Source organism: Mytilus edulis, chromosome 4, assembly GCF_963676685.1.
Source record: "Mytilus edulis chromosome 4, xbMytEdul2.2, whole genome shotgun sequence".
NCBI lineage: Eukaryota > Metazoa > Mollusca > Bivalvia > Mytilida > Mytilidae > Mytilus > Mytilus edulis.
The window spans coordinates 39,722,631-39,738,282 of record NC_092347.1 but is presented as its reverse complement, the minus strand read 5'-3'; the positions used below and the strand labels follow the sequence as shown (position 1 = coordinate 39,738,282).

At 43.2% G+C, this 15,652-nt stretch overlaps 1 protein-coding gene across 1 annotated transcript in view; it reads right to left on the bottom strand.

The window, feature by feature from the left end:
• LOC139519682 (uncharacterized) overlaps nt 1–15,652 on the bottom strand; it is a 39,212-nt gene that overhangs the window by 4,200 nt on the left and 19,360 nt on the right. The window lies entirely within an intron of this gene.

Sequence of the window (15,652 nt, the reverse complement as noted above, 5' to 3'; positions counted from 1 at the left end):
AGTCTCGGCATCCTGTCAAGTAGTTCCTAAAAAGTATCAATAGTTTTTGCTTTACAAGAATAAAAAATTACACTCGTGCTTTGCTATTTTTTTTGTTAGACAAATTTCTTTTGACAAAAGATTTCTACTTCTGAACAAGCGGAATGCTCTCACATTTGATTATACGAAAGGTTTATTTGTTGTACTTAATGTAATGGTGTGCACAGAAAATATAAAATTAGCAATTTATAAAAGAAACCTACCTTTGGACCTATGGTGAAATTTTCCAATCTTGGCCATTTGGCCCATTGGACCTTAGACCATTACCTATCATTTGCACCTAGTGGGTAAAAAAAGTATTGCCGTAGGGAATTTTTTCACAGACTTTTGAAAAGTTGGGGTAGGCATGTATGTGACCCTTAAGACCTAAGTTCGGACCTATGGTGAAGACAAACTATGAGTTGTCCCACCTGGACCTTTTGGGCCCATTGGGACCCTAGCCCATTACCTACCATTTCCACCTAGTGGCTAAAAAAGTATTGCCGTAGGGAATTTTTTTACACTCTTTTTAAAAATTGGGGTAAGGCATTTTTTTTTTAAATCTAACTTTGGGACCCACGGTGAGGACAAACCATGAGTTGTCCCACCTGGACCTTTTGACCAATTGGACCTTAGACCATTACCTATCATTTGCATCTAGTGGGTAAAAAAGTATTGCCGTAGGGAATTTTTCACAGACTTTTGAAAAGTTGGGGTAGGCATGTATGTGACCCTTAAGACCTAAGTTCGGGACCTATGGTGAAGACAAACTATGAGTTGTCCCCACCTGGACCTTTTGGCCTATTGGACCCTAGCCCCATTACCTACCATTTTCCACCTAGTGGCTAAAAAAGTATTGCCGTAGGGAATTTTTTTTACACTCTTTTAAAAATTGGGGTAAGGCATTTTTTTTAAAATCTAACTTTGGACCCATGGTGAGGACAAACCATGAGTTGTCCCACCTGGACCTTTTGACCCATTGGACCTTAGGACCATTACCTATCATTTGCACCTAGTGGGTAAAAAAAGTATTGCCGTAGGGAATTTTTCACAGGACTTTTGAAAAGTTGGGGTAGGCATGTATGTGACCCTTAAGACCTAAGTTCGGACCTATGGTGAAGACAAACTATGAGTTTGTCCCACCTGGACCTTTTGGCCCATTGGACCCTAGCCCATTACCTACCATTTTCCACCTAGTGGCTAAAAAAGTATTGCCGTAGGGAATTTTTTTACACTCTTTTAAAAATTGGGGTAAGGCATTTTTTTTTAAATCTAACTTTGGACCCACGGTGAGGACAAACCATGAGTTGTCCCACCTGGACCTTTTGACCAATTGGACCTTAGACCATTACCTATCATTTGCATCTAGTGGGTAAAAAAAGTATTGCCGTAGGGAATTTTTTCACAGACTTTTGAAAAGTTGGGGTAGGCATGTATTGTGACCCTTAAGACCTAAGTTCGGACCTATGGTGAAGACAAAACTATGAGTTGTCCCACCTGGACCTTTTTGGCCTATTGGACCCTAGCCCATTACCTACCATTTCCACCTAGTGGCTAAAAAAAGTATTGCCGTAGGGAATTTTTTTACACTCTTTTAAAAAATTGGGGGTAAGGCATTTTTTTTTAAAATCTAACTTTGGACCCATGGTGAGGACAAAACCATGAGTTGTCCCCACCTGGACCTTTTGACCCATTGGACCTTAGACCATTACCTATCATTTGCACCTAGTGGGTAAAAAAAGTATTGCCGTAGGGAATTTTTTCACAGACTTTTGAAAAGTTGGGGTAGGCATGTATGTGACCCTTAAGACCTAAGTTCGGACCTATGGTGAAGACAAACTATGAGTTGTCCCACCTGGACCTTTTGGCCCATTGGACCCTAGCCCATTACCTACCATTTCCACCTAGTGGCTAAAAAAAGTATTGCCGTAGGGAATTTTTTTTACACTCTTTTAAAAATTGGGGTAAGGCATTTTTTTTAAAATCTAACTTTGGGACCCATGGTGAGGACAAACCATGAGTTGTCCCACCTGGACCTTTTTGACCCATTGGACCTTAGACCATTACCTATCATTTGCACCTAGTGGGTAAAAAAAGTGTTTGCCGTAGGGAATTTTTTCACAGACTTTTGAAAAGTTGGGGTAGGCATGTATGTGACCCTTAAGACCTAAGTTCGGACCTATGGTGAAGACAAACTATGAGTTGTCCCACCTGGACCTTATGGCCCATTGGACCCTAGCCCATTACCTACCATTTCCACCTAGTGGCTAAAAAAGTATTGCCGTAGGGAATTTTTTTACACTCTTTTAAAAATTGGGGTAAGGCATTTTTTTTAAAATCTAACTTTGGACCCATGGTGAGGACAAACCATGAGTTGTCCCACCTGGACCTTTTTGACCCATTGGACCTTAGACCATTACCTATCATTTTGAACCTAGTGGGTAAAAAAGTATTGCCGTAGGGAATTTTTCACAGACTTTTGAAAAGTAGGGGTAGGCATGTATGTGACCCTTAAGACCTAAGTTCGGACCTATGGTGAAGACAAACTATGAGTTGTCCCACCTGGACCTTTTGGCCCATTGGACCCTAGCCCATTACCTACCATTTCCACCTAGTGGCTAAAAAAGTATTGCCGTAGGGAATTTTTTACACTCTTTTAAAAATTGGGGTAAGGCATTTTTTTAAAATCTAACTTTGGACCCATGGTGAGGACAAACCATGAGTTGTCCCACCTGGACCTTTTTGACCCATTGGACCTTAGACCATTACCTATCATTTTCACCTAGTGGGTAAAAAAGTATTGCCGTAGGGAATTTTTCACAGACTTTTGAAAAGTAGGGGTAGGCATGTATGTGACCCTTAAGACCTAAGTTCGGACCTATGGTGAAGACAAACTATGAGTTGTCCCACCTGGACCTTTTGGCCCATTGGACCCTAGCCCATTACCTACCATTTCCACCTAGTGGCTAAAAAAGTATTGCCGTAGGGAATTTTTTACACTCTTTTAAAAATTGGGGTAAGGCATTTTTTTAAAATCTAACTTTGGACCCATGGTGAGGACAAACCATGAGTTGTCCCACCTGGACCTTTTGACCCATTGGACCTTAGACCATTACCTATCATTTTCACCTAGTGGGTAAAAAAGTATTGCCGTAGGGAATTTTTCACAGACTTTTGAAAAGTAGGGGTAGGCATGTATGTGACCCTTAAGACCTAAGTTCGGACCTATGGTGAAGACAAACTATGAGTTGTCCCACCTGGACCTTTTGGCCCATTGGACCCTAGCCCATTACCTACCATTTCCACCTAGTGGCTAAAAAAGTATTGCCGTAGGGATTTTTTTACACTCCTTTAAAAATTGGGGTAAGGCATTTTTTTTTTAAATCTAACTTTGGACCCATGGTGAGGACAAACCGTGAGTTGTCCCACCTGGACCTTTCGACCCATTGGACCTTAGACCCTTACCTATGATTTACTTCTGGGCGTTTGGCCAATTTGACCTTGAATTATTACCTGCCCATGTACCTTTGTGAAAGAAGAGAGAAAAAAGCCACATAATAAACACAAGGTATGTCTGATCAGAGAGAGAATACGGCTCAGGAGGTAGAAATCTTTAGTTGCCGGTACCCAGAATCTAAATATCTAAATCGTTCATTTATTTATAGGAGCATACCGAGGAGGGGTGTCTTTGAAGGTGCTGGTAGCACCTAATATCAGACCGGCTTCGTCGTTGAATTGCTGACCACGTGCACGCCTCAAGTAAAGTCCATCATCATAGGTGATCTTGGCGTTTGAGGGTTGAGGTAGAGATCGTTACCACTGGGATTCACTGTGCAAATAAATTCACCATAGATACCAGAATTAAAATATCTTAAAATTTCAAACGCATCCACCAAGTTTCAGGTAAATTCATGATCCCAATACCTTGTTGACGGGTACACCACCCAAAGCAATCAAGTCTCCAATACCCAAGGCAGATAGAATGGTTTTAGATACCATGTGAAATGCCCTCATTGCCAACCCTACGAACATGTGTAGGTATCCACCTTTTTTTTATGTTTTCTTTATCTGGGTGGTACATGTACTCAGCTCCAGATTAATAACACAAGTAACTTTTTGAAGAAGTCTGATAATCTTTTACCCTGCCGAGAGGTGAGTCACATCTTGTGTTCGCATTACAGGTTTGCATGGGACAAACAAATGGAGACTTGACAACCTTTCTTGGCAGCCCAGTGTAGTTTATTTATTTGACCTTTTCAAACCATTATCGTGTTAAGTTATTATTTATTCCCTTAGAAGATGAAAATGGATAGTGAGGTGTTCGCCGTGGAGTTTGATGGGGTCACCATCCTGATCGGTGAGCTAAGTGCACATGCGATTGATGGTTTTCAGGGTCACTGGTAAGTACACCAGTGTTTTTTTTTTTTTGGGGGGGGGGGGGGGGGGGGGGTTCTTCATACCAGGATCGACACCGGTAAAGAAACTACAGATGGTGGATTACTGCTTTCCATTAACATAGCTCCCATAGATAATACCGCTATTTGCCAGCTGAATGCTGATGATGTTGATGATACTAACAATGTGTTCCCCTTCTGTATAGCCCTATCGTAGGTGTAACTTTGCAGTTCTAATCACAAGACGGTGTTGCGGCTATTTGTAAAGTTGAAATCTTCTTCGTAGTGCCTGGCGAGAGTTAGTGATGCTCTTAGGGTTTCCCGATTTGCATCGATAATGATTTTGGCTTTGTGTTTGTTGAGCCGCAGCTGTCGCTGTATTTCATCGTTGATGCCATAGGAACCTGTGTGAATGTTGGGGATGGAGTATACGTAGTAGGTCTCATGATTTACCAATGACATCTCATAATTCTTTCCAATTTTTAGTGGATTGAAGCTTGTATGAATTTGGCTATGGTTCCAGGATACTATGAACGAGAACCCCTGCTTTAGATCGGTTATTCTTACGAATTGCTGCAAAATAATGTTGTTCATTTATTTTCGGGCTTCAAACACGACGTTCATCTTGTGTCCGTCAGATTCGAAGTAAAGAACTCTGTCGGAGATTCCAAGTGCAAATGCTTCGGTGTTGCCGGAAACATTGCGATCGAATTCGGCTCGTATCTGGATGTCCACCGTAGATTCTTTCAGCCGCTCGGACTGATGACTTGCATAGATGATAAACACCGGCTATAAGCCTGTGAAATCAGAGGTATCGGTGTTGACGCCGCCGTTACTGAGGAGGGTGACCATGTTGTAGACTTTCTTTCTGATGTCTGCAGCCTCCTTGAACACTCTGGCAACCCTATTTTGGGTAATAAAGGCATTAAATACGACGGCTGGGTAGCGTTCAGCGTTAACAGTTATATCTATGTTCCGCAATCGACAGTGATTGCACACGGCGGCGTCATGGGTCTTATCCACACTTTTGTCGGTTTGGATTGCAACGATTGTATATCTAGGCTTTTAAGTACCACTTGTGGCAGATAGGCGCCAGTTGAATTGTGTGTTTTTTGGGAACGGTGATAGAATCACACTGCCTCATGCGAAATCCACAGTCGAATTTACTTTTACTTTGTATGGTTTTGTACAGCCACATCTTGTTTTTGTCTGATGGGGTGACGTGAAGAACGAACCAAGAGATCTGACTCAGAATATTATTTGCCACATCGTTGCAATTGACTGCGGCGGCTCAGTGCATGGCATCGGCGTCTGAATCACACGCACTAGTGACAATGCATGCTTTAATTCGTGTACGATCTTGTCGTAGTCGTCTGAAAAGCCGAAAATATGTCTCAGGAGTATGGTAAATGTAAAAGCTCCTTTGTTGGCAGGTTTGGGGATAATTTTACCATGACGTGCTGCGAACCCTGTGTTTTCGGTCTCAGCTTCGGTAGATGAATCCATGCACCACAGCTGGTTGAGACCTTGGGATTTGGAGAAATCGTCGTGATAAATCAGAATTTCCAACATGGTAGTGGCAACGCCTGGGTTATTGATATGTTCGATTAGCTGGCCTGAGAGAAGAGATACATGATTCCATTGTGAAAGAGACACTAGATCTGCATCAGCATATGCACTACTGTCGTTCTTTTGCAGTTGCCCCTCTACCAAAAGATAACTTTCAGCGGGATGAAGTAATAAGTCTTGGGTTTCGATATTGATTAGGATATCACCTTGATTATTCAGGTTGGCACCAGTTTGAGGTTCGTATTCGTGAACCTGATAAATCCCTGGAGACTTTCATCGAAAGTCAATCCTTCGGTGATTGTAAGGATGTCAGACATTATGTATGTATTTTTAGCGTTGACGAAGTAGCAGATGGTTTATACCACTTTACCAACCAAAGGAGTAGGGGCAATAAGCCCCTTATTTGGCCCAAAAATTACTGCAAATTTAAAAGTTATCATATATATTTTTAAATTACTGAAAAGTATCTCAGGTAGAAGGTATTCAGAAAAATAAAATAATTTTGGACATTGAACAAGTTACCCAAATCATGCCTTAATTTGCATATTTTGTAAAATTTTGTGATTTTCCTTGTTTTTCATCAAATTTTAAAGTATATTTTCGATTGGAAAAGTATGTGCGCACCCAAGAAACAACTTTATATGTGGTGAGATTTTGTCAATAGTAATATTAAAGCTTCAGTTAAATTATTGTGTTGTTTCTTGGCTGCGCACGATGTTTCCACAACAGAAATAAAGATAGAAAACTGCATAAATTCTGAATTTTCATCGTTTTTGTGAAAACAGTACATTTTATGACGTAATTGTGACGTCATCACATAAGAATCTTAATGTTCTTCATTTATATTTCTTTACCCTTTGCATTTCTACAGATTATGTGCCAATTTGAAAAAGTTATCAAACATTTTATTTTCTTGGGCCAAAACCAGGCCTTAATGCCCCTACTCCTTTTTCAACACCTTTCAAGGCTACTGTGTCAAACAAACCTATCCTACCGTAGTCGTACTTTCGTGCGTAACTTTTTTTTATTTGCAACATTTATTTATAGGAAGCTACGATGAAGCGCCTTATATTCCTCAATGCTGATATGTCTACCCTTTTTCACAGCATCAATAATCGACACAATTTCGTTGCGCACACCATTATTTCCTGCTCGGTAAGCTGCAGCACACAGTTCCAAGCGATCGAGAAGCTGCTTGAAGTTGGCAGGAAGAAACACGACTGGCAGCCCACTGCCAAACTTATCCCTCTGGTAGATGTTGGATACGATTTCCTTCCTTGTAACTCTTGTTCGCCTTCGCCGTTTTTAAGAGGGTGGAATTGCATTGATACATGGCACCGGAACTTTTCAGGATCTCTTCAAAGTCGTCACGGTCGTCAGCGTCGAACGAATCTGGTTTCTTTTTCACCATTAGTTCCCAGAGGCCAAGGGTTCCTTTGTACCTCACACCATCCACGAAAATATCATCGCCGTCAAAAGTAACTGATAAACTTCGGATGAAAAAAACATCGTTTTCAGATCGTAATCCAAGGTTGTGGTTGGCGGAAGGAGTCATACTGAGCTGCAAATACTGCTGTGCTCGAGGTCCGAGGACGGTGGTTGTAGGTGGTGCAATAGGTAGAGGGTCGGCAAACTCGGGCGTTGGAGAAGGAAGGGCTGGCACAACTGGAGGTAAATCTTCAATTGTTTTTGTTATTTTTTTAAACTGCTTTCCGCTGAGCCTCAACCTCAGGCTTTAACACTTTGGAAAGGTCCAATCATGTCAGGGCGGTGCTGCATGTGACAGGATTGAATGCTCCGCTTAGTTACATGCAACTCCTTTGAGAGTGCCTCCCGCTACTTTGGGACGGGAATTTGGATGAACGTCATTTATTCATAGCGTTGGAAGAAACGCCCCTAGGCGTTGGTGTGAACGGCTTCGAACGCCTTCAAGGGTTTGAAAGAACGCATTCGAACGCACCTAAGCGTTGGTGTGAACGCGCTCGATTGCCTTGAACACCCCAATAGTGTTGGTTCTAATACCAAGTCGACCCAGGTCGATCGATTATATGCGATGGTTCAAGCGTGGGTCGAATGCCCATCTTCTGAAGATTCCTGTATCTGAGACATACGTCTTTATGCGGTTTGCATCGGTGATTGCACTGATGACCGAAAAAAGTTTTGGCGGGCATTTGGGTTGTTGTGGGCGTTGGGATCTCCCATTATGTTTATAGCCAATTCAACAGACTTTCATCCATATCGGGACATAAATAATGAAACACAACCCAACCACACTTGAACACAGTCTTCATACCTTGCCCGGGGCCGACTCAAATTTACATTTCAGGGCCATTCGTATTTCTTAGGCTGGGGATCGAACTCTAGCTCCAGTTTAATATCTGACAATGAATACTCTAGGAACTCTGAATCCTTGTACTTCGAGGGGTTATCTTTGTAACAATTTATTATTGATACTATACCTATAAAACTCATCAAATTGCATCGATATTTTCCATTTGCCTTGGTGCTTTTAATATCGATGGTTACAAATACATAGGCTTTTGACCAGCAATGTTTACACTGAATGCCAAACTACTAAAATTCCTTGGTGATGTTGCAGTGATCTCGTCGGATTTGTTCTTAGCATCATGCTACAAAAAGCATAGGACATTGGCATTCTCCCGGATAGACTGGCGGGGCAGTTGAAGTAGTTGTCACAATTAAAAACAATCAATGTTGTGGCGATCACTCACGTAGTAGTCTTCATTTGCTAAGCATCAAGTCGTCGAACACAATGAGGTTTGGTCGAGTTTCCGGGGCTTAGTTCATCGCTCCTTTGCTCGAAGAAAAAGTTTCGATACCACTCGGGTGTCGTGGTGGTGGTAAGGCGTTGACCACATCGATCAACGAGTAGGGTGACTTGCCTTTGCACTGTACGAGGTTTAGGATATCTTCCTTAGTAAAGCCTGTTCCCAGCGCTTGCTGCAACACCCGGTAGATGGGCTGGTGAAGCGATTTCCCGAAGACGTACAATTGATCGTACTTGAGGCATCCATCGCACAGGATTATGTTGTTTAACAGCGTTGTCCTACCACAGTCCGACTTCCCAATGATAAACCTTCTGATTGCGGCAGGAGGTAGCGATTGCTCCTGTTTGGGGCGTTGACACTGTAGGAAATGTCTTCGACGTTCATTTATTTGAATAAAATAGCGATGAACTTTTGTTTGCAATGTCATTGGAAGACGGACATAGTTAACCCCAGCGAGGTAATGACCAGGAATCGAACAGGCGACGGATTAAAGTTGGAAATGTAAGGTATGCGGTGCCATGAAGTCTCAGTTTGTTGCTGCAACTAGTGCAGGGTTCATGGACAAACTACTAGTAATCAACCGATCACCCATGGAAATGCGTCTACCCGGACACAACTTTACTGGGCCAGAGATTAAACTTAGCAAGCGCCTGCACCCAGAAAGCTTGGTCAAACCACATTAATCGAGTTTACCAGGCTGCATATCACCACGATCTCTGTTATGCCCAGCACAAGGATAAAACCGCTCGTTACCCCATCTGTGGCAAAGCTATGCTAGTCTCGCTTAACGCCATTGCCAACACTTCCACACGCGAACGCATGGACCACAGCATCATCGGACCAATCATCGATACCAAAACTCGATTTGGTCTGAGTATTTAGAAAATTAAAGTTCGCTGGACCGATGATTTAGCGAACCAGTTCGAGGCACGTTTCAAAAACGCGGTGTAGTAGTGTGGTGTGGATGAGACCTAGGCGGCCGACCTTGTTGATATGAGTGTCAAAACACCTACCGCATCAAACATATCTTGCGTAGAAGAACATGGGGAGGGATGAAAGAGCTTAACGTCGATTGGAGGGGTACCCCACGGAGTTCAACTATTGGGTCCAAGCTGCGGATGTGCAAAAAGAGGGACGAAAGATACCAAAGGGACAGTCAAACTCATAAATCTAAAACAAACTGACAACGCCATGGCTAAAAATGAAAAAGACAAACAGAAAAACAATAGTACACATGACACAACATAGGAAACTAAAGAATAAACAACACGAACCCCACCAAAAACTAGGGGTGATCTCAGGTGCTCCGGAAGGGTAAGCAGATCCTGCTCCACATGCGGCACCCGTCGTGTTGCTTATGTGATTACAAATCCGGTAAATCGTCTAATTCGGTAGGTCAAATTCATGAAAGGGAAGGGGATTGTAGTTACGACGTGAGGAACATATCCGATATCATTTGTGAAATGGTTATTCCATAACGGTCAACCAACTCGTGATGGCGTCCAATAGACTAGTTCATATGACTGGAAAAAAACTGCTGTGTTATCATATAGTTGCTCAGGTCCTCTTTCGATTCGCGCCGTCTCCTGTCCGCCGTGTGATAAGACTTCACCTTCAATTCGATGGTATTGATTTTCTCTAGAAAAGCCATGCTTAGATCCACATAGTTCTTTGCATATACCATCCTTTGGTCACTAGTTCTTGTGCCGCAAGGTAGACACTTTCCCACTTTTTTTCTCGATACCGACAAGGTGTTTTTTTATGTCCTCGAGAGCTATTTCACGATCGCTTCTAGCGCAGCCTCTAGCTCATTGTTGTCTTTTATACCATCTTTCAACTGCTTGGTCACCTACCGTTTTGTCACAGCATCCGAGCTGTCCTTGGGATATCATAGGCTAGTAATGCGATTGTCGTTCATATCGAAATGATGCACGATCCACCAGACGGATATGCACTGTCTTGCATGGGATCCAAACTTATCCATTTATTTATAGAACGAAAAGATTGCATTTTCCACGATTTTCCCATTGTCAGCATCTTCAAAACGGACAGACAAAAGTGACCACACACCACATTTCCTCGCGTCTCAAGTTCATCAGTTTTGAAAAGGATCTCAGGCTACAAATAGTCTACCATCTCGTCGGGCGTTGGCAAACCATAAGAGTCAAAGTAATACTTTGTCGGTCTGCGCTTTTACCAAAACGCCAAGTGCGTGAGACGATCCTTCCAGCTGTCGTGGTTAAGGTTCCACATTTGGTGTGTCAGACCATTGGTCGTAGTGTATCAGGCATGACCGCACCCCAACAGTATTGAATCTTCGTGGTGGTTACAGCCTGTTTGAGTTGAGTGTTTAAAAGGGGTTTGTAGGGGAGAACTAAATTATGCACCCATATGCCGCTCATTTATTTACGGTTGACGATTTTGTAGTGGCCACGGGCAAGGGTGCTAATTCCATCATGAATGATATGACGGTTGTCATCGTTGGCTGATAGGGCTCTCTTGTGACACTCAAGTGTATATATCTTATGCCTATGACTTTTGATTGTGTATTCATAGCCCGGTAGCTCACTGTGTGCTTATCAAGGCATCTCTTGTAGTTTTCAAAGGTAATTTTTGACGATGCACTTCTTCGCCCCTTAAGCCCTCTTCGCTTCGCGCTTGTCAACCTTGAGCGCGTATATCTTGGACCGCAATCCAAGACTCAGTCATGGAGACTCCGGCTCATTCATCATTGAACATTCCAAGAATTTTCCTGTTCAGACCTCATTTGATACCGGAAGTGTGGTCACTTGAATAGTTGAATGTGCCGAACTTCTGCCGCCAGTGTTCGTTAATGTCTTTGTAGACATCTGGAGGTTCGACATTGTAAACGATACTGTCGGTGTAACAGATGGTTGTCTTGTCATGGTAGGTTGGCTTTAGGTACTTGTAAACATAGTCCGCCATTAAGGTCTTAGATATGTCTAGGTAAATTGGCTTGTCAAATTTCTATTTGGTCTTACGCATGTGCATGGCTGCAAGATACTCACTGAAGTTAACCCGGCGATCAAAATTGAGCTTGGTGACGAGCTTCATCACTTTTTTCTCGGTGGTAACCATTCGGACGTCAACCCTCTTGCGGATATTTTCTATTGTCTTTTCCGACACCGCATTGTTCATGAGCTTGAAAAAGTCTTTTTCAAAGTTAGTGGTGGCAGCGGCTCTGAGCGCGGTGGTTAGATCTATATAAATCTTCAACCATATGATCTGGTTTAAACTTATAACCGTGTGGTTTTCTGATCTTCAGTCTGAGCGCAAGTACTGTTTTAGGTTGAGGTAGTATACAACATACCTCAGTTTGTCTCCGAGGTTTCTTTACTTTGTTCAGCTGTACAGTTTCCGGGGCAAGCGAGTAGCCATTGTGGTAGTCATGAAGTTCCTTGAGATATTCGAAGTCTACCTCCAATATCAATCATTAGTCGTCTTCACTGCACGGGTCTCAAAGGTTGGTTACGTCGGTGTTAATCCATTCGAAGCCACCGATCGGTGGATAGTTACTCATCCATACAGGTTATCAGCATCCGCATACATCAAGTAGTTGGTGGGCTTGTCGACATTGAATCCTTCGACATAAGGGTTGTTGACTTTGGCAAACCGCTGCGCTAGCTGCGCTGTGCCACCTCTAATCCCTTTTGCATCTCTGAAGTTCTCAAACACATCGCACAGCAAGAGTACATCCGTTTTCAGATACAAGTCATAATACTCTCTCATGCTGGCGATATCCATCTCTTTTCACACACTTGCTGCGCGTATTAGTTCATAGTCTGCATGGCTTACTCCCTCACCGGTGATGATATTGTATAATGTTTCACTGGGTGGCAACTCGGTCTCCTAGAGTTTTTCAAACCCATTCACATAGTCATAAGGATACACACCCTTTCACAAGAGTAAACCTTCATCAAGAGACTTCCCCGGCGCGTCAGCAGGTTTATCATTACCTTCATCCATGACTTCCTTGACTCCCTGTGAGCACCCGGCGTGCTCATTGTCCTTGTTGATCGTGCTACCATTGACCTCCAGCGATCCAAATGGGCTTGTCAGCGAATCGAACGCTGCCATCAATGCTTTTTCGTCTTGCTCGGTTTACTCAAGTTGCTTGAACCCATCCATATAATCAACAGGGTACACACTATGTCACAAGAGTAAACTTTCGTCCACTTCAACTGGTATATCATAGCCTTCACCCATGTCTGGTGAAGGTGATTTTACATCACCACTTGACCTCCTTGACTCTCTATGAACAGACGGCGAGCACCCAGGAAATTCGTTCTGGTGGTAAATTGTCCATGTAAAGCACGATACCGTCAATTACAAGTGATTCAACTTCAATGTCCTGTTCTGTCAATTAATTAAACGCCAACATAAGTGCCTTGTTCTTCAAACAACAAATTACATAGTTCACCGTACTTCCATCGATGTTGTAGTCGGTGCCCCTACATTACTTTGAATTTTTCGCCTGCTCATAAAGGTACGGCTGCAATTTAACAATAGAGTCTGTGATATGTCTCAGTCCTGATACCATTTCGGATCCTTCAGTATAACCTTGGCCTGCCTCCCACTCAGTCCCACTAATGATGGCCAAAAGATGTGCCTTGGCTTAGTCCCAGACATTTCCCGTGTATACAATCTTATCTGTCATGTACTCGTCGCAATGCAGGCGTCGAACCCGGAGCAGTTGATACCATTGTCGTGACAGTACCAGGATAGCTATGTAGGTTGGGCACTCCTGTGCAAGGTAGGCCTGTATGAGTGTCAGATGTGCGTTCTTGTCCAGCTTCTTCCCTTTTATAAGCCTGCTTCCCAGCTCAAAATATTCGCGGTGTGACACAATGTATTCTAGCTTACGCCTGTCTATGACCTCGCGCAGTGTGATTTTCCGACCGTTTTCGGACTCCGCGGGTATCACCCGGTACAATTCGGGATCAAACGCTCCTCTACCAAATACATTCTTGAAGGCTGCTGTTGGACTAAAGTTTACCAAGCTATTCAGGCTCGCAATCATAAATTTGAGACTGTCCAAACCTCAAACTCTGGTGAAGGGGTTTCATTTCCCCGTCTTTCATCTTGTACTCGCTCACCTGGAATGTCTTGCTAAACGAGATGTACTTTTCCTCCGAATTGGGAATGCATGTGAGCTGCCCTGGTGTCGATCCCAGGTTCTTAATGAACAGATAACTATCATACCCGGCCAGATTGTGAAAAATACAGGTATAAACATTTTGTACTTCATGTAACACTGGTTATGTGCTGCGCCCCTGTATTTTCGGTAAAGTGGCAGTAATCCCTCATCTTGTCCTCACCAAGCGAACAATCACACAACCAGCTCTGCGTGGCCTCCTGGTGGTTTCCTTGTCCTCTTTCGTCAAGACCATATGCTGCATAAGATAGTTTCAGGTGTAAATGGCCTTGATTTTTTTCTCTCAAGGCATTCAACAAAGATCTGTGCCACATCTTCGTTTGGCTTTTGCATGATATACAGAACTGGTGCCTTGGTATACACCTTGTCGTCAAAGCACTTGATGGGGTAGCAGAAACACGAAGGCATGTGCTTTTGGTAGGCTTTCGTATGTGGTTTATAAATCCTGGTTTCAACCTTCTAGGTTAAACACTAAAATTCCGCGAACACTACGAAAGGGACTCCTATCGAGTGAGTGTTGTCAAAGGTCTTGTATGTCTCTTCCTTAATAAGCTTGGGCAGCTCGATCTTAACCGCCTTGTGGTTGACGCAACACTCTTTGTGGGTCTCCAGGACTTCTTTAATGAACTGGTTCACGCACCTGTAGCAAAGGCGGGTCTCACAATTGTGGTCCAAGTCTGGCTCAACACCAGCCAAGACTTTTTTATCAGCACCAAGTTGATGTCTCTCTCCCGCTGTTCGTTAACGTCTAATATGCGCAGCGGGTATACTTCATTGTCGTTAATTTATAATACATTGACTGTCAGGGTTGAATTGACCTTCTCAAACTTACCAATACCCTTAAGGCTGACCGAGAACTACATCTTTTTTTCAGATTGAGCTCTTCCTGCCACGGTGGTACTGTGTTATCATGTCTGTATGTTTTGGGTATACCTCGTTATGGTGCAAGGCCGAAAGTATGGCCCACTTAAAACAATCCTCATCAGTTTTTTCATATTGTTTGCAGCCTTCTTTCAAAGTACTGTGACCCTCCCAGCGGCCGGTGTTTGTTAATATTGACCTGAAGTTTCAGCCACATTTTTCAGAGGTTCACTGGTCAATCTTTACTCCGATCTTTTTGTCCATCTAATCAAGGGTTTCAGCTAAGATCGTGGCCTCGGTGAAAATCTCGAGTGAAAGTATCCCTTGTTCTCATCATCTGCATTCAGTAGCGGATCCAGATATTTTCATAAGTGGGGGCCCACTGACTGACCTAAGAGGGGGCCCGCTCCAGTCACGCTTCAGTGATTCCCTATATAAGCAACCAAATTTTTTCCCAAAAAGGGGGCCCCGGGCCCCCTGCCCCCCCCCCCCATAATCCGCCTCTGGCATTACCTGATGGATTAATATTCACAAAGGTACAGTGTAGCACCACATTGATTTTTGCTCCTTTCAATGTCCAAAGTGTCATAAGTTCCTCCAGTGACATCTGAGAGACGTCAAGGAAAGTCCATAGCAATAATGGGGGTCATCTTCCAGGTAGTATATGCCTCTTTCAAGGCTTTCGTTGGCGGATGCACTATCGACAGCCTGCTAATACCTTTCAACCCAAGTTTTTTTGCCTGGGTGATAATCGTCTTCCTCGTCTTGGATTTCGGACGCACTGATATTTAAGGTTGGTTTCTTCTGTTACAATCAACTCAACCAACTGATCTTTCCCAAACCGG